This window comes from Danio rerio, chromosome 24 (assembly GCF_052040795.2).
Source record: "Danio rerio strain M-AB ecotype USA chromosome 24, GRCz13ab, whole genome shotgun sequence".
NCBI lineage: Eukaryota > Metazoa > Chordata > Actinopteri > Cypriniformes > Danionidae > Danio > Danio rerio.
In genome coordinates this window covers 32,583,693-32,610,841 of record NC_141044.1, presented here as the reverse complement: position 1 = coordinate 32,610,841, position 27,149 = coordinate 32,583,693, and the positions used below count along the sequence as shown (strand labels likewise).

Here is a 27,149-nt window from a genome sequence, read left to right as displayed (position 1 = left end):
GTCATACTGCCTCATATCATTTTTCTGTACGGCTTTCGCAAATTGTTGGTTGGGTTTAGGGAAGTAAGCGGGTGGGCGCTGGGGTCAATCGGTAAAACTGGTTGGGTTCGGGGAAGGAGGAGGGTGAGTCAGCCCATTGGCCGGTCGCCCAGGCAATCATTCAGGCAGTTGGACAGACGTTTGTTCGACAGCGGCCTCTGGTGGGTTCACACAAGAACAGCGTGGGCGCAAATGGCACTCACAAGAGGCGTTTGAGATGCGAAAAAAAGTGCACACAGCGGCCTCTCGCGGATTCACGAAAACAAAAACTGCAAAAATACGTACCACCCGGGACTTATTTAGCAGTCTCTTTAGAAACGTCTACGGGACTACATTTTCAGAATGAGCCTGGGTTGAGCAGAAGACTAAGATCCTTGTTCAACCTCTGTGCTTTTTTATTTCTTCAAAAAATCATGAGCAATAAAAATGTCTTTATATTTGTATATATTTAAGCAGTAGATTTCTCACAAATAGTTCCATATAGAAATTACATTTTACTCCAGTTTCACTGACGAGGCTTAAGGCTAGTCCCAGACTAAATGGCAAATGTTTATCCATCAATATATTGTGAGCATCAATTGTGCATATATATAGTGGCAGTCCAAACACGGAAGCAAATGGTCAGCGTTTGATTGAAGATTACCAACACAGTGAGTTTTTCAGTGAATGAACTTCAACAGAATTAATTGTTATATTAACACCTCAAGAATGACAATGTGCGATAGCAAAGTAAACATTGTTCATTTTGATTTCAAACGGATGTAACAGAAAAAGTAGAGAACCACAAAAGCAGAGAGACCACAACAAGCCGAAGCCAGAATCCCAGGAGCATGACGGATGAAAAATTAAAGCTGAACCATATTCTTCAGGACACATTGTAAAGGCTGTCACAGAAATGACGACTCGTTCGCAGCCTAAGAGCAGGAAGTGTGGAACAGGACAGCAGAAAAGGGGCTAAAATGTGCGACTGAAGGGACAGAAAGCAATCGGAATTCAGAAGCATGTCTCCGATGGGAACTGGCGTGCTGGAAGAGTGGAAAGGAATTGTATCGACATCCAGCGCTGTACAGGGGCCACATTGAAACCGTCGCTGTGGCTTCAGAGTCAACAAGCAAAGGCTCGAGCATTGAAGAGTTTACCCAAGGCTAGGTATTGATTTCTGTTGAGGGAGGCAAAAAGTGTCTGGGGTATAGGAACTGAGAGCCGTCTTTCCTGTTTTTTATCTGATGGCATTTGCGGCTGTTCTTGAGGTGACCCGAGGATCACGCTAGAGCCGAGAAGTGCTGGCGATTTGCAAATTTCCAAGAAACAATCCTCGTTAAACTTGTATGAGGTAACTGGAATATATTGAACCTCCAACACTTTTGGACTTAACTACAAAAGCATTTTGAAAGAAGTTATTTTGTAATGAAACTTCCATGGCAAAAAATAGTTGTGTGAGAGAAAAAAACAAAAAACAAAAAACTTTTAGCTTATATATATTTTTTATATAAATATCTATAATGTACATATTAAAAACATATAATAATATACATATTTTCAAATAGGGCAAGGCAGTAGTGCTGTTGCCTCATAGCAAGAAGGTTGCGGGGTTGCTGGTTCTATTCTCGGCTTAGTTGATGTTTCTGTGTGGAGTTTGCATGTTCTCCCTGCATTTGCGTGGGTTTCCTCCGGGTGCTCCGGTGTCCCCCACAGTCTAAAGACATGCGGTACAGGTGAATTGGGTAGGCTAAATTGTCCGTAGTGTATAAGTGTGTGTGTGAATGAGTGTTTGTGGATGTTTCCCAGAGATGGGTTGCGGCTGGAAGGGCATCTGCAGCATAAAAACGTGCTGGATAAGTTGGCAGTTCATTCTGTTGTGGCGACCCCAGATTAATAAAGGGACTAAGCCGACAAGAAAATGAATAAATGATATTTTCAAATAATTAATAATTATTGTCAAAAATTATAATTAATGTCTATTGTGAATTTTTAGATTTCACTATTATGAAAAATAAGTTAGAGAAGAAAAAATACAGATATAAATTCAAATAAAGTTACAAGTTCATAAAAGTTTTCACATTGTTGGTTATAAAATCATTTTAAATTCAAAAAGTGTAGATTTTATGCCATTGTGGCATAAAAGTGGTGACAGGACACTACATGCAAGGCCCAGGACACTTTGAGTTTCTGTATTGTGTTTTGTGATTTTCCATGCATTCAGTCAGTGTGTTACATTTTAGTATGTCCGCGATTGTTGTCTATTTTTCATTTGTCCACTGTCAGTTTTATGCTCCTCTGAGAGTGGGACAGGTAAGAATGTCGAGCGACATGCACTGTGCACACATAGGCTTTGAATATTACTTTTGTTAGACACACTAGGTTAGGAGCGAGCTCCACTGGCTGTATGTTTTGACTTTTCTTGTATTATAGTGCCTTTCATAGTAAAGAAATATTTTGGTAAAAATTTGGCCAAATAGAAATGGTTGTTATGTTTAATTTATTTCTATTGTTTTGGATATTATGTTGAAGTCTGAGTTATTAGCCCCCCTGTTTATTTTTCCCCCCAATTACTGTTTAACGGAAAAAAAATATATATTTTTTTAACACATTTATAAACATAATAGTTTTAATAACTAATTTCTAATAACTGATTTCTTTTATCTTTGCCATGATGACAGTAAATAATATTTGACTAGATGTTTTTCAAGACACTTCTATACAGCTTAAAGTGACATTTAAAGGCTTAACTAGGTTAATTAGTTTAACTAGGCAGGTTAGGGTAATTAGGCAACTTATTGTATAATGATGGTTTGTTCTGTAGATAACCGAGAAAAATATATATAGCTTAAACGGGCTACTAATATTGACCTTTTTTTTTTTTTTTACTGCTTTTACTCTAGCCGAAATAAAACAGATAAGACTTTCTCCAGAAGAAAAAAAAAAATATCAGACATACTGTGAAAATTTCCTTGGTCTGGTAAACATAATTTGGGAAATATTTAAAAAAAGAAAAAAAATCAAAGGGGGCTAATAATTCTGGCTTCAACTGTACATAAATATATATCTTTTTTTTTCTTTTTTTTAATATTTAATAAAATTTTAAAGAACAGCTTTCCTTTTGTATGTAGTTTCAAAAGAAATTGTTTCTCCAGTCATTATTGCTTTTATTACTATTACCATTAATAATATTAATATTAATAATAATAATTGTATATTAGAGTGATTGAATGATCATGTGACTCTGAAGACTGGAATAATAAAGCTGAAAATTAATCTTTAAAATCACTGGAATAAATGATTTAATTAAATTCTAAACTACTTTTGAACAGTTATTTTATAGTGCAATAAAATTTCACAATTTTACAATCTGCACTGTATTTTTTAATGAAATAAATGCAGCCTCGGTGAGGAGGAAAAGCTTATTTTAAAACAATTAAAAATCTTACTGTTCCCAAACTTTTGACCCGTATTGTACGTACACATATTTTTGCAATTTTTATCACTATTTTTTGTTAATAAAACTGACTTAATTGCATTATTATATTATTATATTGTTATTTGTGGTATTTAGTCCCTCACTCATTAAAATTGCGTGTTTGCTTATGTGTTTCATCCAAAACTAATGTTACTCTCCTGCCCCTTGACTGACCACCTTTGAGGTCATAACATATGAAAAAAGCAAACTCAATACAGTATGGTATAGCTATTTGTCATATGGGTTAGAAATAAGACATCTAACGCAAAAAACAGAGAGAGAAGAAAAAAATAAATAAACAGGCATATTTAATGAACGAATATGATTTAAAAAATCTGAATGTAAAATATTATTAAATCCTACAATGATCACTCTATACTAAAATAACATATTGTTGCACACACAAAAAAACTTGACATTGTTAGGTACAAATACATTTAAATTAGTTATTAAATATTAACTAACGTTTAAAAAAAAAATACTGTAGCAATGAAAAAACCACAACATTACAATCACAAAAATAAATTTTAACATGTAAATCAGCATTGAGCAGATATAAATTATGAAATATTAATTCACAGTCTCAGTTTTTTTTTTTTTTTTTGCTGAGGTTTTAAACACCATTTTTGAAATTTTTCCTTTTTCTCCAGGTAAAATAGCATTTACAAAAAACCTAAATCAGCCAAATAAAACAAATATTTTTGGCTGCTTGTTTGAAAACCTCTTCCATACTTAAACCCTGTTGTTTTTTCAGAGGGATCAACAGCGCTGTCCTAAACAGCCATATGGGACTGTGATAAAGCCTCATCAAACACTCCCTGCGCAAACACACCGACATCCACACACACACACACACACACACACACACACATTCCAAACAGCAGCACGTCCAGCTCTTCTGTCCAAAGCAGGGGTGCATTTCCCAAACAAGGACACAACTCACTGTTAAAGAAACTGCCAATATATTCAAGTTTGAGATCAAAACAATATCTGATTATTGCTGTAAATATAACCAGCAGTGGAAAAAGTACTAAAAAAGCATACTCAAGTAAAAGTACCATGTTCAAAAATGTTGTGCAAGTAGAGTAAAAGTATCTGTTGTTTATTACTCAAAGTACGAGAAAAAAGTAGCTCTTTAAAAAGAACTCAAGAATCGTGAGTATTATACTCTGAAAGGCTGATGTGTTTACATGCAATTTGTAGAATACTGCAAATGTAACATTCTGTAGTGCATTTAGATTATTTGGGCCATTTGGTTGATTTAAGTCATCCTACAGTAAGCATAATGACACTGTAGGAAGCATATTCACTAGTCTTGTGGGTAGGTTACTTAAAAAAAAAAGTAACTGATTAATAAATACATCATTGAAGTTGCAAACAATGTAAACAATGCTGGGTTCCACACAATTCCTTCCAGCTGTCCCAGCACAAATTATTTAAGTTATCTCAATCCTTTTTTCCAAAATTTAAGTCAATTGAACACAAAACACTAAGTTATCCCCCCAAATACTTGTGTTGTTTCAACTCCTTTTAAGTAGCTACTGTAACTTGAACGAATAGCAAAAGTCAATTTCACTGTAAAAAATAAACACTGTCTGGATTTAGTAGGCAATGAATATGTTTATGGCAATGTTGATGTTTTTGGTCTTGGCTGTATGCATCTGCTAATGCCGAGTTCAGACTGCATGATTTTCAAACTAGTCGTGTCACAGATGTTTTCACACTGCATGACTATCTGGGCTAGCGTTTCGTCGCTGCTTTGTTTACACTGCAAGATGGTTCGGCGACATGGACATTCACATTGCATGACTTTACTATAGGGAGAATTGCCGACAACTCACAGTTCTCTCAGATCGCGTCTTTGATCGTTCATACTGTGTGATTGTCACTCACGTGCACGAGCAGCGATTTGCCTGTGATTTCAGGCATTTGTCTGCGATTTCTCAAAACCTGCCGGCGAGCCAAAATCGTGGCTAAAATCACGCAGTCTGAACTAGGCATAAGCTGCTGCTGCTGCTTTGATTAATATGGCAAAGCAAGTATTGAGATAAGCTATTGCCAGTATATACACAGCTGTCTAAGAATATAACACGCTGCTGTTGCAAACATAATATATATGTAACCCTGTGAAGCAGATCTAAACACAAGTGGAGCTGGGGTGGAGGAGGGGCGCTGCAGCTTTATGGCAGAGAATGACGTGGAGCATTTAAACTGATACGGAGCAAGCTCATTGGCTGCCGGTGACCAGCCTTCGGACATATATTTTTATGGTAGGAATTCCACTAGATTTTACAAATTTAAGTAAATTTCAATAAAGTTGAGATACAACCTGAAAGACGACAATACAACACTTACTATCACAATCATCAGCACTTTTAATAGTTTATTAACCAGATATGCTGCTGTTTTAATGGAGTTTTCATTCCAAAATGGCCTAGTGGCTCTAGTGGCTGTTTCCGAAATTACACTAGAGTGTCGCCTCTTGGTCATTCTAAGCTCTTTGAGCACACTCTCAGAAATTAAGGTATAGGAGCAGTCACTGTGGCAGTACCTTTTCAAAAGGTACATGTTTTTACTAAAAGAGTTCACAGTGGCACCTGAAATGTACATATTAATACCCAAATTTATCTAAAAAGTACCTTTAGGTACCATTATGAAGCCTTCAGGTACAAATATATATCTTTTGAAAAGATACTGCCCCAGTGACAACTCCTGTACCTTTATTTCTGAGAGTGTATGTATTTAAACAGTATGAATTTAAAAATTGAGTTGTTTTACTTGTTTTAAACAAGTAGTTTGAACACAACAAAAATTGTTTTTTTTTTTCTATGTATTTCACTCAAGTTTGTGTTACTGTTTGTGAATACTTGCTGGAACGTTGGATTTGGGAAACACTGAATCCCTAGATTGCGACCTTAGTTTGCTAACAATGTTTTTGGGAAACGCATTACAAGACACCAAACCAACCTGAAACCAGCTTCTTGCGACTGAGTTTCATGCATCATCTTGTGCTATTTTCTTCCATATGATAATGCAGCACATTATTATATCATATTCCATAAAAATGACAAGCACTAGCAGACTGTGGCGCTCTTATCTGTGAGCTATGAAAGCAGGAAACACATTAATCTTGGAGGTTGTCGGTGTGTCTATATCTGTGGTTGAGTTTCTTCAGCCTCCGCAGGGCCTATGATCCTGTCCCGGGCTCATGTTCCTTTCCGTAAAGATTTTCTGCAACCGTATAGCCTAGCGATCTGTCATTCATAAATATTTGCCATCAGAATGTGTTCAAGTCTAAGATTTCCAGCCACATTTCCCAATAGCTACATCGTACGGCTCTGGAGGTTGGTGATGTCGGTGAGTATCGCTGAAAATATACTGTTACAATAAGTAAGGCCTCTTGTTCCAAAGGTAACATCTGGAAGAAGGACTAAGGGTAGAGGAAATGTTGAGGAAAAACATTAAATGTAACATTGTCTACAGTTTAGATTAACATATGTATCAATATGAATGTGACAGGTCTTTCAAAGGGTACCTATTATGCAAATATCACTTTTATAAGAGGTTTAAATACAGTTGTGTGGCAGCAGTGTGTGAAAATAGCTAGCCTCTAATGCTAAATGTATTCACTCATTTTTTTTATAATCACACTTGATTAAAACAGCCTGTAGAAACCCTTTGACTGACATTCTCCCTTTGTATGAGTCATCAAAGAGAGAAAAGTCCTGCCCATTAGTGACAATCTCTCCCTCATTAGCATAAACAACCCTGAGTAAGAAGCAGCCATCTGTCATTAGTTTTCATATTGTACCTGCAAACAATACTGTAATCAATGTAAGCGATTAGGCAGAATACAAATGTGGAGCATATAAATGTCTTCTGAGACGCTTCTTTTGCCATTTTGAGTTTTCCACAGAGGTAACATTCCTGTTTTGAATCTGCTGCTATGCTGATGCATAGGCGTTTGTAACTCCGCCCTCTTTTGAAAAAAGCCCAAATTAAATTTGAATTTAAAGCGACATTCACCAAAATGACACAATTTGGATCAAAGCCTAAAAGAGTCAGTTTCAAAGGGTTATAAACCATTATTTTAGTGGTATTTCAGCTAAAACTTAGCATACTTACTAAGAGACATACTTATTTTACATCTTGCAATAAGGGGCTGAATAGGTCCACTTTAACTAAAATTAAAAATGGGATCCATTATAGTGATAAAATAATAAATTACTTGCATACTTACTTTTTTAGGCTTATTCTGTGCTTTGATCAGGGTTGACCACAGTGAAAGGAACCACCAATTTCTCTGGCAAATGTTTTACCGATGGATGCCCTTCTTGCTACAATCTAACACTGGGAGTCATCTTTTTTTTTTTAAATAAAAAAATCTTGAATCGGACAATAATATAAAGCAGCATGACTTCCAATAGTAAATATAAATAATTAACTAATAAATGATAAACTATATGAAGACTAGAGTGATGATGCTGAAAATCATCATGGTTACATGTTGAATCACACAAAGCAAACCACTTTTTAAAATATATTCAAATGGAACTTATTTATTTTCAATTTTGAGTTTCAGAATATTTGTATAATTTTACATCCACTTTCACAGTTCAACTGTTTTTTTTTTTTCACCTACAGGTAAAATTGCTTTTTCAAAACACATAAATAAACCAAATAAAACAAATATTCAAAAGAAAAGTGGTTTGATCACAACATAATTACAACATATGGTTGTATGGTAGTTCTAACTTAAGTCAATCATGTCTGTAACTTCCTTTTATTTATTTATTTTAGTTATTTAAGCTGTTTCACATCAGTTTAATGTCATTTAAGTTAAAATTATATTTAGTAAAATCATAATTATATCAGATTTTATTTTAAGATGCAATTCTGGTTTATATACTTTTAGCTCAATAAACTCATTTTTTTGCAGTTTTTATTAAAGTTATTCAGCCTGATCTCACGAGAAAACGTAAGTATTTTACATTTTGGCAGTTTAGTGGCTAATTCGTACAAATTCGTACGAGTTCAGTCGTACGAAATGGTACGATTTTAAAAAGGAGGCGTGGCACCTAACCCCACCCCTAACCCCCGTCATTGGGGGATAAGCAAATCGTACTAAATTATACGAATTAGATTATATGAATTAGCCGCTAAATGAAAAAGTTACGAATTGCTGTGAGATTGTGTTGAGTTATTAGGTTAGTAGTTGGGTTAAGATAGGATTAAATAAAGAAAAAATCATGAAGTAAATGTACTTAAGGGTGGCGTGGTGGTGCAGTGGGTATCGCTGTCGCCTCACAGCAAGAATGTCTCTGGTTCAAGCCTCGGCTGGGTCAGTTGGCATTTCTGTGTGAAGTTTGCATGTTCTCGTTGTGTTGGTGTGGGTTTCCTCCAGGCGATCCGGTTTCCCCTACAGTCCAAAGACATGCGCCATATGTGAATTGGATTGGCTGAATTGTCTGTAGTGTACGGGTGTGACTGGGATTGTATGGGTGTTTCCCAGTGATAGGTTGCGGCTGGAAGGGTATCCGCTGCATAAAAACATATGAGGGATAAGTTGGTGGTTCATTCCTCTGCGGGGACCCCTGATTAATTAAGGGACTAAGCCAAAAAGAAAATGAATGAATAAATGAAAATGTACTTTATTAGTACTAATATACAGCATATATGTTAAAAAATAGACAGGTAATTAGGCACTGGTAAATCGTGAGAATTGGTACTTTAAAGTGTTACCAGTCAACTTAAAAGTGTCAGGCAACCAGTATTTTTTAGAGTTTATATTGTTGATTTGCTACTCTTGGTTGCCTGTAAAACAATATTGAAGAATACATGTGCTAACATGAGTGACCATTGCTGATTGTTGTGACAGCCAGTATATCACTGCTGGAAAAATGCAATTTCAGTCTATAGTCCCTTTAGCCTGCAGATCTCATTAGCTGACCACAAGAGAGAGCGCAAAACAGCACAATGCAGCTCCACCATCACTAGACTGACAGAGAGGAGAAAAATACCAATATATCCTCAACAGCAAGACTTTTCCCTTGTAAATTTCAAAGCTGATGTCCAAATTCAAATTTAAAAGTGACAGCATGCTAAAAATTAACTTTTGTCCATTTCTGGTGAAAAAGTGCCTTTTACTTTTGTAGAAAGGATCAAGCAATTCATTATAAGTCAAGTGTTACTACAAAGCTTTAAATGTTAGTAAAAAGCTATTAGCAATTTAATATTGTACATAGAGCGTATATGGCAACGCAGTGGTGCAGTAGTGCTGTCGCCTCACAGTAAGAAGGTGGTTTGAGCCTCAGCTGGGTCAGTTGGTGTTTCTGTGTGGAGTTTGCATGTTCTCCCTGCGTTTGCATGGGTTTCCTCCGGATGCTCCGGTTTCCCTCACAGTCCAAAGACATGCAGTACAGGTGAATTGGGCAGGCTAAATTTGTGTATGAGTGTATGAGTGTGAATGAGTGTGTGTGGGATGCATCCGCTGCATAAAAATGTGCTGGATAAGTTGGCGGTTCATTCCGCTGTGGTGACCCCGTATTAATAAAGGGACTAAGCCAAAAAGAAAATGAATAAATGAATAGAGCATAAATATTCCCATATAAATATAGTAAAATAAACAACACTGTTTTACCTCAATGTCCCAAATGCATCATAAAGGAACCATAATTGGAAAAGATTGGACGTATATTAATTTATTAATTTCCTTTCTTAGTCCCTTTATCAATCTGGGATTGCAACAGTGGAATAAACCACCAACCTATCCAGCACATATTTTTGCAGCGGATGATCGTCAAGCCGCAACCCATCACTAGGAAACACTCACACACTCTCATTCACACACATACACTACGGTCAATTTTAGCTTACCCAATTCTTTTGTCCCACATGTTTTTGGACTGTGGGGGAAACCGGAGCACCTGGAGGAAACCCACGCCAACACGGGGAGAACATGCAAACTCCACACAGTAATGCCAGCTGACGCAGCCGAGGCTAAAACCAGCAACCTTCTTGCTATGAGACAACAGCACTACCTACTGTGCCACTGCGTCGTTAGATTGGACATATATTAAAAGGTAAATCTGAGTCATTTTAAAAAGCTGTGGGAAATCCCTTTGACCTGTATTGGCATAGTCTACTCTTCATGCTTAACTGTGCACACTGCGGTATTAATGTTTTTAATTAGACCACAATGCATTTTTTTTGTCCCTTAAATACTGTATAATGGTCATGTTTTACTCAATGTGTATGCAACTTATTCTGAAAACTCAAAAAATAAAGAAATGTTAAAGTGATACTTTAACCAAAAATGCATATTCTGTCACCATTTACTAATCCTTTACTTGTTTCAAACCAGTTTGAAGTGTTTTGTTGTTGTTGTTGTTTTGCACAAAAAGTAAATAAATAATAAATAAATAAAAAATAAATAAAAACATAAATAAATAAATTACAAAAAATAAATAAATAATAACAAATAATAAAAATTTTAAAGTAAAAAAATAATAAAATAATAAAGTAAATAAATAAATAAACAAATAAATACAATTAAAAACATAAAAAATAAAAATAATAAATAAATATATAAATATAAATAATACAAATAAATAAATAAATAATACAAATATTTTAAAAAATCATAAAAATTTAAAAGTACTAAAATACTAAAATAAATAAATAAATAAAGAAAGAAAGAAAGAAAGAAAGAAAGAAAGAAAGAAAGAAAGAAAGAAAGAAAGAAAGAAAGAAAGAAAGAAAGAAAGAAAGAAAGAAAGAAAGAATGTTGGAAACCTATATTGACTTCCATAGTAGGAAATGCAGATACTAATGAAATCAATGGAAGCTGACAGTAATGAAGACTAAACAAAAACAGTTAGGTTTACTTAATTTCATCCTATAACTGCAATATTAGTTGTTGTTGTTTTTTTTTTTTTTTGTATTTTCTTCATGCATATATTTATGATCATTTTAACTAACATTTTTTACTTTAACAAACCAATATATTTTAAGTAAACCTAAAACGGCTGTAAAATGTTTTGTTGATTTTGTTGTTGTTGTTTAATCAACATTAAGTAATGGATGTTGAGCCAACAATTTTTTACAGTGTTCTGCAACATAAGTTGATCCTCTAATAGATCTACATGACAGAATGAACTTGGATGCTCACCCAATCATCAAAGATGCAGGCAATGAGCCCTTACACACAGCAAAACAGGTACAGCAGTTCTTTAAAAAAAAAAAGCATTGAAATAATGAATTGGCAGCCCAAAGTCCTGATAAGATTGCTTTACAGCATGCTTTACCTAAAAGGCTCCTCTCAGTGCTGCCCATGAAGTCATTAAAAGCTGCAAGAAGAAAAGACCATTCCTGATAGTCAGCATGATGCTCTGACATTTGGACAGGAGTGACAAATAGAAAAATTCAGGACATGAAGGGCACGTACTAAAGCATGGCAGCTGTGGTGGAAGAGGGAAGACATCTGTCGGACTCTGGTTTCATCTGGGTTTAGGCTGCCAGACAGGGTATTTGATACCAGACATTTTAAATAAGACGTGGAGGACTGATGCTCTTGAAAGATGTGACTAAAACGCTGACTTTGATGACTATCCATTAAAGCTGATAACAGGCCTCATAACATTTCAAAATCCTGACCTCACTCAGAAAATATCTACATGCTTTTTTGTCTGTAAACCCAATTCAACAAACAACATTTTCTTTATTTTACTTTTTCGGTTTATTTATTTATGAATTCTGAATTATTTACCTGCATTGTCAGATATTACTTAAATTAGCTAATACTTATTTATTTATTTAATGATTTTTTTACTACTATTTTTAATAATTTTTATTTATTTATTATTTAGTTATGTTTATTTTAATTTATGAGTTAAGACTTAAAATAAGTACTTTTTGGCATATGTTTTTATAACATGTTAATTGTTGTTCTCACTCACCATTAGATGCATAAGTTAATACAAATTTATGATTTAACCCCAAAACATCTCCTCAGTTCCAGCTGACATCACATGTTGGGCCTCTTCTCTGTAACATAAAAAAAAAAAAAAAAAAGTTTTGTTGGTTAAAACAATCAATGTCAATCAAAAGTAGATACTCAAAAAAAAGTATACATCTTTATTTTTTGTTTGCAAACCCAATTTAACACACAACATTTTATTTATTTGACTTTTCGGTTTATTTATTTGTGAGTTATGAATTATTTACATGCATTGCATTTTAATAATATAATAGTTATTTATTATTTATTTATTTATTTATTATGTATTTTATTTATTTATTATATATTTTATTTATTTATTTATTTTTATTATTATTATTTTTTAGCATTTATTTATTTATTTATGCTTACTTATAATTTATTTATACTTACTTTATAATTTAATACATAAAATAATTCTTAATAAATAAAATTTTTGGCATATGTTTATATAACATGTTAATGGACTGGTTAATGTTTTTTTGTCACTCACCATTAACCCCAAAACATCTGCTCAGCACCGGCTGACATTACGTGTCATGCCTCTTCTCTGTAACATAATAAAAAGCTTTGTGGATGAAAACAATCAATGTCAATCAAAAGTAAAAAAAAAAAAAAAAAAAAAAAAAAATGAAAAGAAAGAAACAACATTTTTTAAAAGCACAGTAGACCAAAAAAGTCAATACTAATGAAGGCTTTTTAAAATATGTAAGTTCAGCAATGAGCTTTGACTGTAAGCACTTTTCTGGTCCATTTTTAATGCAGTATTACGATTATGCATTGTTTATTTTTTTCCCTCCATACTCTGCACCACTGACCGAGCCATCATGTTTCACTTATGATTGGAAGTTGCTTTGTAGCAGGTGTTGCCATATCTACTTATAATAGACAATGCATATTAAACAGTATTGGAAGTAATGCATCCAGTTTATGGAGTTCATAAAAAAATGAAGTGTATGTTGTGTTATTTTGGTTTATAGCTGATTTGTCAGATAAAGAGGGTATATTCTAGGTGTATTTTTTTACTAGCAAAATCCGGCAACTCTAATGAGTTACATAAAAATTGAAAGATGAAATTGGCAGGTACAAATAGCCTATACTGTTGTTACCTATGAATGAGATTTTGGTTGAGGTTTGTTATGGGCTTGTTTTTATTCACCATAATTTCTTAATTGTGTTTTGAACACACACAGTGTAGTAATTTATAGGTGTGACAACTGCAATCAACAACTAAACACTCAGAAAGAGCAAGAAGTGTGAGAAATCACAGGGGATGAGATACATATTCACTCATTTGTGTTGCCAGATCTTGCTTGACAAAACAGCCAATAATAAACTTGTGCCAAATGCTTTAAATTTGCAATAAGCCACATAGCTGCCTACTTGTTAAACTTGTTCATTTAAAGTTACAATCAGAACTCCCAGTTTTTCTGTAAAGCTGAAAGAATGGTTGAAATCTTTACAGCAATGTGAACATTAAGCATTACTCTTTCAGGTTGGTCCCATTTACATTTCTCTTTATCCATATGGACTTGCATCTTATGTTTATGGCTCTGTAAATATTGTACATGTTTGCTGTATTGTGTTTTATTCTTGCCGGTTTTCTTTATTATTATTATTATTATTTATTTTTAATTTTTTTATAATGTAAAGCCTAACCAGGGACGAGGGCTGAAAATTAGCTTTATGCTATATGCCCTATGTACACAACATCGGTTATCTTTGTATAACAATGTCAAGTGTATTGTCCCTGTAAAATAAACAAGCAAATAAAATAAAATAAAAATTAACTGGAGTTGACGTAATAGTAAATTAGTATAGTACATTTCATACCATTATTTGAAATGATATAAGTGTAATATAACGTTCTATTTGAATTTACATGATCTACATTGCATTATCTTCTCCAAAAGTATATATAGACAGTTTAACTGTCAGCTTATGATTTGAATCCAATGCGGAAGAAAGTAGTTTCTCACACAAAATGGTTTTTGAGACTCTGCATGTTTGATTTTGTTTTTATATACACAATTATGTCGTCAAACTGTTGTATAAACGCAATATCACACTCGTAGCAGGTTTGTATGAAGGAACTACTTTCTTCCGCCTTGGATTCAAATCATAAGCTGACAGTTAAACAGCTGAGCAAGCATCTTTTAAACTTTAGATCTGTAGTGTCTGTATATATATATATATATATATATATATATATATATATACATATATATATATATATATATATATATATATATATATATATATATATATATATTTTTTTTTTTTTTATATTTTTTCCGACAGTCTAGAGAACAAACCATCGTTACACAATAACTTACCCTAACCTGCCAGGTTAACCTAATTAACCATAGTTAAGCCACTTTTTTGTCACTTTAATCTATATAGAAGTGTCTTGAAAACATGTAGTCAAATATTATTTACTGTCATCATAGCAAAGATAAAATAAATCAGTGATTAGAAATTAGTTATTATAACTATTATGATTAGAAATGTGTTGAAAAAATATTTTCCAGTTAAAAAGAAATTGGGAAAAATAAAAACAGGGGGGCTTATAATTCTGATTTCAACTGTGTGTGTGTGTGTATATATATATATATATATATATATATATATATAGGGTGGAGCCGAACCCGAATACGGTATTTGAAAAGGCACGAATAGCGTGTTTTTACGAATACTTGATTCGAATAAATACTTGAAAAATTATTTGTATTCGGGAGCAAGAAAAACACTATCAAAAAACAGCGTTTCCTCATGAGACCACAGTGCATGCCCGCGTAAGTGAGTGGGAAAGAGAGAGAGAGAGAGAGAGAGAGAGAGAGAGAGAGAGAGAAAGAGACGCTCAGTAGTCGGAGGGCGGGGCGCAGATAAAAGGTGTCAGGAGCAAGCTTCTCCACAGCAACAGACAGAAGGCTCGGCTGAGCGAAAAAAATACTTCTTTGCATCACTATTTTTGTTAAATAGATTTTTGTACCTTAATTGGGTTCCAAAGGCAGTTTATAAACTTGTAGCGGAGCTGAAGCGGAGTTTGATATTCTATTACATTATTGACGTCTGCAACCGGGTGCTCTGTTTACGTAACGTTAGCTCTGTTAGCGCGGTAATTTAGACAATAGACTGTTGACAGAGTAACGTTAACGTTCGTTTATAAAGGTTAAAACGATGCTTTTGCAGTTGTGTCGAATAGTATGCACTTATGGGAGTTATATGGTACGTTTAAATTACTGTCTTTTGCAGACAGCAAGATATATGCTAAAGGCTAGTTAAACTTAGCATAGCTTCCCGTCAGTTTTTATTAACTTGAAACTCCTCAAATACATTTGGGCACCCAGAAAAAGAGTGAAAAAGACTACTGCTGAGCCATTTCTTGGTCCTTCACCAGTCAAAAGAAAAAAAAAAAACCTTCAGGTTCTGTGTGGAAGCATTTTACAGTCAGTGGTGCTGCAGATAAAACAAAGTAATACTGTATAATGTTTACAAAAGTGAAATCAGCAAAGGCAGAGATATTAAACATCTGTCAACATCTTCTATCCATAATCATTCATTCATTTCTTTTCGGCTAAATCCCTTTATCAATCTGGGGTTGCCACAGTGGAATGAACCACCAACTTATCCAGCATATGTTTTACGCAGTGGCTGCCCTTCCAGCTGCTACCCAGCACTGGGAAACATCCATACACTCTCTTTCACACACATACAATAGGGACAATTTAGCTTACCCAATTCACCTGTATTGCATGTGTTTGGACTGTGGGGGAAACCTGAGCACCTGGAGGAAACCCACGCCAACATGGGGAGAACCCAGTCATGACTTGAACCAGCAACCTTCTTGCTGTGAGGCGACAGTGCTACTCACTGTGCCACCGCGCAACCTTCTATGTAATGTATTATCACATGCACTAAAAGCATCCTCTCCTCTTCTTCTGCCAGATCTCCCAGGCAGGGTTTTATTTAGATTTATTTAGTTAATATTAGTTTTTGGAATTCTGTCTACTGAAAAGAAGTCCTTTCAGAAGAAGAACAGTTTTTTGAAGTATTATTTATTTTTATTCTGTCTATTCAGTGTCCTTCAACAAGAACGGTGGTGGTTGGGTTCATAATATTCACAATGGTATTTTATTAGTTGTTGGTTTAACCATGGATGAGATAATGGCTTCTATGTTATTTTCTTTTCAATGACATTTCTTGTCACATGTTCAAAAACAACAGCCAATATTGCATGTCTATAATGTATATAATGGGTATAATTAAACAATACTTTCACTATAACGTAAATTAGAAGTGTAATAGAAAAAATATATATTTTTGCGCCATTTTGAATTTTACTCGAATACAAATACAAATACAAATACTTTTCCCCCCTCAACAAATACAAATACAAATACCGGCTTCTCCGCACATCCCTAATATATATATATATATATATATATATATATATATATATATATATATATATATATATATACATGAATACTAGTACTATGTGGCTGTTTATCATGTGGGATACACAGTTGCGATATATAGCCCCACCACTGCTATACGAAAGATATTGCATTTATGCAACAGTTCGATGGCATAACTGTGTATATATATAAAAAACTCAAACACTAGAGTCTTAAATCCCTTTTGTATGAGGAATTACTTTTCTTCACCATTCATTCACGTCTACAGCTGACGTCAGAACAGCACATTCTCCAATGTCACTTTAGAGATAGTATTTGAATGATTCTCTTGTATAATGTCTCAATTGATGACAAAACAGGTGATTTTTGCAGAAATTTTAAGATTATAAGGCTGAAAGGCATGACAAGCCATCAGCCAATAGGTTGTATTCGGGATATCACAAAAATTAACCCAGAAAAAGCCACTACCAGATTACTGTTTTGTTTGCAATAAGGAAAAAACTCTAAACATAAGCAGGCCTTTTTTCTTTCTTTCTGTTTACTGAAGTAGTCTGCAGAAAGTCTCCAGCTCAAATTCAACACTATACAAATACTATGGTATAAATACTAATACTGATATATACTACAACATACAAAAGAGAGAGATCGACTAAAGGCTGATTTATACTTCTGCGTCAAGCGCATGCTTATGGTACGGCGCAGCCTACGCGTCGACGCATAGCCCTACGTCGCTGACGTGCACTTCTCAAAAAATGTAACCACACGTCGCAACGACGCTTAGCGCAAGCTCTGTGAGCGGCGTGAGCCTGATGAAGCGATTGTTTACCAGTGTTGTGTCGTGTGAAGGAGCTATGGATGGAAAGTTTTGTTTTGTGTTTACCTCATAGTTAAAGTTGTTGCATGTCCGCCGGTTCCTGCCTCAAAATGAGCAAGTTTGAGACACTTGTATATCTCAGAAGCGTTCAGAAAGAACAAAACACAGGCAAAGAAACTCGACACAGAGACACATTAACACCTCACTAGCATTTTGGAAGTGTTAACGCAGACCAACAGAGACAGCGCGCAGAAGTATAAATGCACAGCTACGCGTACTGCATACATCGTTGGTTATGCCGGTCACTTGACGCAGAAGTATAAACCAGGCTTTAAAAAGTCAACTGTTTTATGATGTTTTGATCAGCTGTAGTTTAAAATTATGCGGGTTTTTCCTCCTCTAAGGGCTTATCATGTGGTCTCTGTCGCCATCTTGTGGAAGGCGCTGCATAGTTGCAATTTAAACAACTACATTCTCGCCTAAAAAAAAGCCTCAAAAGTACATTATGTTGTCCAACCGCTGCAATGTTTGTGTAAAACAAAACTGTAGTGAGTTTATTGATCTGGTGTCACTATGCGAGCGGATTAATACAGAAGGTGAAGAGGCTGTATGAGTTCTGATATTGCAGAATATCGCATGGCTATCAGCCACTTAGATTCGAGAACCAGACAGAACTGTCGTCTATATAAATACAGACATACAGATTTTTTAGTGTAATGTTGCCAAGCATTGTAAAAATCAGCATTGTAAATTTAACCTGATCTGTTCACCTAGATATATTAGGCATTCTATACTTGACAGTAACCTGAAAAAAGAAAAGAAAAGAAAACTAAAAGTCTCCCTAGACAACAGCAGACAAAACATGAATGCGTATAATTGTACTCTGTCCTTTTATCTGAGTGACAGTGAAGCTTTGCACGAGTGGGAGATTCATTGGGAATTGTGAATGTGATCAGTGACAGGTCCAGAGCTGCATCTACTGGCAGATTAATGAGCCGGATCTCCATGTGGGCTCCTGGTGCTGTTCTGACAGGCTCTGCTTCAATGATCATGCATTACTGAGCCATGAAGACCCACATCAGGAGCGTCCACGGGGAACAGAAGGGTCAGCTTGTGTTTATTTGCATTTGTAGATTTCTCCCCAAGGGCGCGTGACTTGGATGATGTGATTGTGAGGAGTCTTTGGTGAAGCAGGAACCATTTCTTTCCTATACATGCAGTAATTTGCCTGTCACGTCGTCCTAATGTCTGTAAAACTGCAACCCCACAATTTCATCAGATTAAATCTCATCTGTTCTCTTCTTGCTTATTATTTGCAAAGATTTAATAACAGTTGCCTGAGAATGAGAGTAAACAGAATCGCATCTCTGCTTGAGCTATAATGCTGGAGATTTTAGTTCTGACGTAAAGCTCTTTCTCCTGATTATAAAAACAATGTGCTTTTTTCTGTTGAGTAAAAGTCTATTAAGCTCACTACTGAAAAATAAAACACGTTCACATTTTCTGAACCCAAATTGATTTGTGATCGTTTCTATCTCTCTAAAGTTATCTCAGTGTTTATACTTTCAGAGCTGTCTGTCAATATCTTGATAATATATTTACTTTCAAATGTACTGCATTCTACAGACAGACACCTGTGAAATAATGTTTCTGTTATGATGCTAATATAATGGGTCAGCTTACATGGATATCAGTACTATAAGTATTTACCTCATTCTGAATAAAACCAACATAGACTCAGTTTGAAAATGTATCCCTATATACACTTCTAGAGATCGCGAATTGTGTAGCCAGAAGTAAGTATGGCTGTATTTCATTTTAAAAACAAACACTATAGGACGTTATGATGCTGTTCCTTTTCCCGCTTACCAGCTGACAGCTTACCTGTATGGATGGCTTTCCTGCTGTTACCAGTTTGTAAAGTTAGCTTGTCATGTATGCCGGTGGACTTGAGATGCAGAGAGGAGTTGACTACGATGACAGGGATTGAGTCTGGTGAAGAACAGTTTCCGAGAGCAGGTAAGACAAAAACAGAAGCCAAAAAAATGTGATGAACAATCAAATAAAGGTGAGAATGTGGTAAAAGCTGAAAATGTGTTAAGAATTAGGGGGCTTTTCCTAATCTTGATTGCTTTTTAAATTGTTGGTTGAGTTTACGGAAGTCAGTCAATCAGTCAGTCAGTCAACAGCAGCCTCTGGTGGATTTACGCGAGAAGAGCAGGTGCGAATGGCACTCGCGAGAGGAACTTGAGATCTCAAAAAGAGTACACAGTGGCATCTGGTGGATTCGAGATAACAAAAACTGCAAAAAAAAATGTAGCTCCTGGGACAAATTTGGCATTGTATGTAGAGGTTTGTTTTCATAATGAGCCTGGGTTGAATAAAATAATATTAGAAAATTCCTGTTTTAAATGTTATATTTACAGTAGATTGAAAAATGGTACAAATCATCTTGGCATGCGGTGCTATCTGACATATACTTTAAATTGTCAAATATCAACAGCGTTTGTCTTCGTTATAGGATGATAAGGCGATATTGATTGTAGATTTCGAAAAGAAAATGTGAGTGGGTGTAGATATTTAACAATATAAACATCAATACAATGACATGTAGGCAACATATATAGATTATATTAAACAAGTACCTTAACAGAAACATAAGTAATCATATATACAGAAATACTCTATTAAAAAAAAGTTAAACAAAAATCATGTTAAAATTATGATTTAGATTTTTTAATTCCTCATATCTTTAAGAGTCTCAAAACAGTATGTTTGTTCACTTAAATAAGACGTTACTTAATTTTTTTTCAGTATTTGTTGTGCACATAAAACTTGACAAATATTAACAATAGAGCTTAAGAAACTATATCATGGCAGGTTGTGGTTGGCTATGTTTGTGGTCGAATGCAGGATTGCTCAATGTAAACCAGTGGAAATTTACGACAGAAAAAAAAAAGTCAATTTTATAGTAATATCTTTTGAAAAACACCTCATAAACACTCAGAATACAATGAACTAGCGTGTGTCTACATTTATAAATGCTCTTTCTGTGTCTGAGAAGCTAATGGAATTCATAACATTCTGGGCCCTATCATACTCCTGACACAATAAGGTGCAGGATGTGTTTGGTGCAGTTTTGTAGCAATTTTCAGACAAGCACAAACCTAATATTCATGTTTTGCACTATGTTGTTTAAACAGCAAATACATTTGTGCCAATTTGTGGACTCATGGGTGTGTTGGTCTAAAAAGGAGATGTGTTAAGGCGCATTGTTGGCGCGTTGCTATTTTGAAGAACTGAAATAGAATGTGTCATAGTCCATCATAAAAAAGTCCAGCGCAGAGCACAGTTATGTGCGAAAAGGGTTCAAACGCTTACACATTACTTAAAACAAACAGGATGTACAGCAATGCACAAATATATTTACAAACAAAAAAAATGAATGGATTAAAATGTTACAAAAATTATTATTTTCTAACTAAATATAAAAACCACTGCATCCATGCCTTCATCTCGGGGGGCTATTTTCATGACAGTTTGCTTTTGTATAATGTTATTATTATTAGCAGTATTATTTATTATATGCATATTTATATTTGTTTTAATAATAAAAAAAAAGTTTAGATTTGTCCACCTGTTGGGTTTTGGAGACATATGCATCATCATATGGGGCATAAGAATAGGACGTGTGTTTGGATATAACATAACTATTTATTTTTTGACCACACTTAGTTGTTATAATTTATTTGCTGTAATATAGATTGAATTTAGAAATAGTTTTGAAATAAATCTTTGTGCTTAACAAATCAAATTTAAGAGATAAGAACTTGATTAGCTAGCCCAGGTGTGTCTGATTGGGGTTGGAACTAAACTTAACAGGACACCGGCCCTCCAGGACTAAGTGTGGACACCCCTGATGTAGGCAAATTGATGTCACCAGTGGAGTGCACACAGCACCGTTTCCTTTCTCAAAAAGCAGTAAAGAGTCAAATTAAAGAGAAAGTAAAGAGGCCGAATAGAGGAGGCTCATTCTTTATCCTGGCTCTGCAGATGGTCTGTTTAACTGTTGTCTCCCTGGTGAAGCATTCAGTTTTTCCTTTAAGTTTTCACTCTTACAAAGTCCACCATGTAAATAGCTAATGTGCCACAGCGCGACGTAACTGACTGTTAAAGGGAATGGGCGATGAGACTTGGTTTATTCTCAAAACACACCTATAACTCATTAAAAGAATAAGCACAACCCTGTTAGACCATGCACAGGGGCACAGAGCGTATTTTTCTGTCCCTAAAATAGCAAAAGTAGATTCGGACACACTTAATGCTTTTGCGCCATGTGCTTTAAACTTTGCACCTAGATCGTTAAAATAGAGCTCGAAATGTCCCCAGCGGTAAACTGGAGAAGCCAAGTACAAACACAGAGGGGGCGGATCTGGAGTGGATCAAACAAATGCCTATTCATTGTTCGTAACTGACAGAGACTTAACGAGCTGCAGCATTAAACATCTCCGTACATGATTTTCTTCATTGCCTGTAGTACGAGCACTTACAGTTTATTGCCGATTAGTGTTTATATGATCCAAAAATCAATAGAGATCAATGGGAATTAGGTTCCTTGTTCTAAACACCCAGAATGCACTGCGATGCTTGTGACATGCAATTCCTACCTCTATATGTTAACAAAACTATTACTTAAATCTATCACTAAAAACCTATTACTGCCACATCCAAAAAAAAAAGGCATCGATATTGGTGAGTACAAAAAAAACTAATAAATCGTTACTCATACTTGGTTTTTAAAAAATGATATCCGTGCACCCCATACTTTAAACCAGGGTTGGCCAACCCTATTCCTGGAGAGCCACCTTCCTGTAGATTTCAGTTGTTACCTATATCAAACACACCTGAACCAATTAATTATAACCTGAACAACACGTGATAATTACAGTCAGGTGTGTTTGATAAGGGTTGCAACTGAAATCTGCAAGAAGGTGGCTCTCCAGGAAGAGGGTTGGCCACCCCTGCTTTAAACCTTTCACAACTAAAGCTCCATTTGTGAAAACAAGTCATGGTTGTGTGAACCTGCTGTGATAAACATTCCTCTAAATGAAAACATATTCATTAGTTCGAACCAGAGGCCATAAACAAAGCAGCTTTGAGAATACAATCAGCCAGAGATTGTCTCTTTCCCTGACCGCGTCTCTGACCCGCGACTGAGGCGTTTATCACATCTTTTTAGCCGGCGACTGCAGAAATCCTCATTTCCATCAGAGGTCTGAGCCGTGCCTTCCCTCAGGATCACTCTTTATTATTCCTGATGCCCTGTCAGGAGAGACGGATGCTGGAGAAGATGGTCCGGCATTCAGATTGGCATGTAGTGCCATTTCTAGTGCGCTGTTTTTGTCACCCCATCACAGCTTTAGCTTTCTAGTGCAAATGAAGCACCGCAGGAGATACAAACACTCATTCAACACGCCAATATCACATCATAACTAACTCTGCTTCGGTGACGTCACTTGTTCGTGTTAGGCTATGGTTTATTGCATCATCTGTGACCTTCACATGATGATCTATTGATTATTGACAGTGTAAAAGCTCTCTAAGGGGTTTCTGTAAAATGTGGTACTGCAATATGAATGTGTGAACCAGATTATACAGACTCATTCTTCACCATCATATAGGAAATACATGCAAACTTTAAATATTTGTTAATCAGAAATTTATTTATATACATTTAGAAAAATAGTTTTTTTTAATATATTTTTTTAATTGTTGAATTATTGTTTGATGTAATTCTTCCCAAATTAGAAAAATTGTGTTGTAATTTTTTTATAGTAAATAATATAGTTTTTCTAAATACATACTATAGTAAAGTGTATTATACTGTATATGCTATACACTGTAAAAAATGGATGACGAAAAGTCAAGAGAACAAATAATGTGATGTTGCTTATTTTAATAATTTAATCAGGTTTCAACTAAGCGTTAAGTTATACATAGTTTAACTTAATATTTAAGTCAGTTTGACTGATGTTAGTCGAGATGACTAGAAAAAGTTCATTTGATTCAACTAATCAATTTAGGCAGCAAGAATTGTTTACAGTGTAGTATTTCCAACATTTTGTTATTAAAGGTCAGCAAAGCATATAGTATTAAATATAGTGTACAGATTTTTTTACTACATTTTAATGTTTATTCATTCATTCATTCATTCATTCATTTCTTTTCGGCTTAGTCTCTTTATTAATCTGGGGTCGCCACAGCGGAATGAACCGCCAACTTATCCAGCATATGTTTTACGCAGCAGATGCCCTTCCAGCCACAACCCAACACTGGGAAACACACAAACACACTCTTTCACACACATACAGCCAATTTAGCTAATTCAGTTCATCTATTGCGCATGTCTTTGGATTTTGGCGGAAAACAGAGCACCAGGAGAAAATCCACGAGAACACAGAAAGAATATGCAAACTCCACACAGAAATGCCAACTGATCCAACTGGGGGCTCAAAACAGTGACCTTCTTTCTGTAAGGCGATTGTACAACCCACATTGCCACTGGGATGCCCCATATTAATGTTATTAATGTTAAAATATTAATATTACTAAAGTAAACTGTGATGTAGCTAATATAATATACCTTGTAGTTGTAGAAAACTACAGTATTGGGTTGTTTGTACTTTAATGATTATATAACTATAAGAGTTGTGTTATTATAGCAAGTATTGATTGAAGTACCCCAGGAGGTTCATTTTAAAACCTACTATAAAATGTAAATATATATATTATGTATTATATATATAATACCCTTATTTAAATTAACTACATTAAATTACATGATAATTTAATTATTTATTATATATGTATATACAATTCAATAATTAAAAATAAAAAACTGACAGTATAAAAATAGAGAAGATAATAAAACACAAAGACATAATGCAAAATGTAGTATGCGGTTGTGTTATTTTAAATAGATGAGTTTTAAGTCTGGATTTGAACAGAGGGAGAGAGTCAATGTTGCGGATGTCAGGAGGAAGAGAATTCCAGAGTTAAATTAGAATCCTGAGAGACTAAAATGTGAGAATTTTTAGATAATACTCATGAATTATAATTGGCTACTCCTAATCATTTATAGGTAAACAACATAAAATACCCAACAATAAGACATCATGCAACATAATGCCAATTTCACAATTCACATATTTATTAATTTATAGTTAATTATAAAGAGATAAAGACAAATAAATAATATCTTGCATGAAATGTTATTAAAATGTAAATGTTATTAAAATATTATCAAAATAGTATATAATATTATTTTCATTCATTCAATTTCTTTTCGGCCCAGTCCCTTATTAATCAGGGGTTGCCACAACGGAATGAACCGCCAACTTATCCAGCTTATAAGTATACAGTTTCACGCAGTGGATGCCCTTCCAGCCACAACCCATCACTGGGAAACATCTATACATTTTCATTCACACACACACACATTACGGACAATTTAGCTTACCCAATTTACCTGTACCGAATTGTGGGGGAATCTGGAGCACTCGGAGGGTGAACATGCAAACTCCACACAGAAATGCCAACTGACCCAGCTGAGGCTCGAACCAGCAACCTTCTTACCTTTTTTACATTTAATATACTGTCACAATGTTTAGAATGAATCTGCTTCAGTATATATTCAGAATAAAAATGTACATAATATGAATATTGAGATGAATCTGGCAGAGCACAAACAGCTGTGTAGTTTGGCCACAAGAAACGGTATAAAAAGCACTTTTGGATGAAGCGAAGGACAGCTGGACAGCGAGCCAGAAAACACAAAATGCGCCTGAGGATCATGCATTTGTCTTCTGGAAACAAATATTTGCAGGGGTCCTTTCATGGATTAGCGAGGCAGTTGGCGAGGAAAAAACCTCTGCAAATGAACAGAAATACTACAATGACATTTACAATCAAAACCCAGATGAGCTGTGGTGTGGAGTCGGGCTGGAGAAAGGACTGTTTGGTTTTTTTGCGAGAGCTCAATGAGCCAGTTATGCATCTGATTTATTGATCGTGTGGTAAGATGTTGCAGTTCAGTTCATATTGAACCTTACTCAATCAATCTGACAGCTGCGACTCCAGCGAGGAGAAGAACTTCAGGCTTTCCCATGAGGCCCTACATGCTTAAACATTCATGGAAATCGCTTAGTATTCGGGCTCTAAAAGACCGAACTAGCATATGTTGGTAAATGACACGCAACAACGTAGCTTGATTTTATTGGCAATCGAATGCCTGACATATTTTTGAAAGTACAGTATAAATACACTGGCTGCTTCTGAAATATAAATGATTTTACATGAATATGTTTTTTTTTTTTTTACTTTTAGGTATAATATATAATCATTGTAAGGATTGTAAAGATGTAAGCTTTAATAATTTAAATATGTGTGAGCCATCACATTTTGATTTGACATTATGTGACTTGATATTACTTTTTTTTTCTTTTTACAGTGAAACATCCAAATATCCTTAAATTGAACAAAATGATTATATGTTAATTAAGTTTGGATGCAACACTGCATATTATTGCACTTATCTGTTCATTTGATTGGTCACACTTTACAATAAGGTTCATTAATTAATGTTAATTAATGCATTTACTAACATGAACAAACAATGAACAATACATTTACTACTGTATTTGTTCATGTTAGTTAACGTTAGTTAATGAAATTACAGTAGTTCATTGTTAGTTCATGTTAACTCATGGTGCATTAACTAATGTTAACAAGCATGGACTTGGATGTTAATAATGCATTAGTAAATGTTCAATTATGATTAACAAATGCTGTACATGTGTTGGTTATGATTAGTTCATGTTAGTAAATGCATTAACTAATGAACCTTATTGTAAAGTGTTACCATTTGATTTAAGTAGGCACAAATATATTATATTTTCAAAAACTGCATATACTATATATTTATTTTTATACTCTTTTTTTTATACCGTTGAAATCAGAATCATAAGCCCCTTTGTTTATTTTTTCCCCCAATTTCTGTTTAACGGAGAGAATATTTTTTCAACATATTTCTAACCATAATAGTTTTAATAAATATTTTCTAAAAACTAATATATATTTTATCTTTGTCCTGATGACAGTAAATAATATTTGACTAGATATTTTTCAAGACACTTCCATACAGCTTAAAGTGACAGGCTTATCTAGCTTAATTATGTTAACTAGGCAGGTTAGGGTAACTAGGCAAGTTATTGTATAATGATGGTTTGTTCTGTAGACTATCGAAAAAATATACAGCTTAAAGAAGCTAATAATGTTGACCTTGACATGGTTTTGAAAAAATTAAAAACTGCTTTTATTCTAGGCAAAATAAAACAAGACTTTCGACAGAAAAAAGTATAT

The 27,149-nt window shown here is 34.6% G+C and overlaps 1 protein-coding gene across 1 annotated transcript in view; it reads right to left on the bottom strand.

The window, feature by feature from the left end:
• Positions 1 to 13,044, bottom strand: part of ntng1a (netrin g1a) — a 249,022-nt gene extending 235,978 nt beyond the window's left edge. Inside the window, exons 1-2 of the mRNA XM_087309785.1 lie at positions 12,988 to 13,044; positions 12,454 to 12,541 (exon numbers count right to left, since the gene is read on the bottom strand). The gene's annotated coding sequence lies outside the window, so the exon portion shown is untranslated. The remainder of the gene's footprint in view (positions 1 to 12,453; positions 12,542 to 12,987) is intronic.
• Positions 13,045 to 27,149: the final 14,105 nt, after the last annotated feature.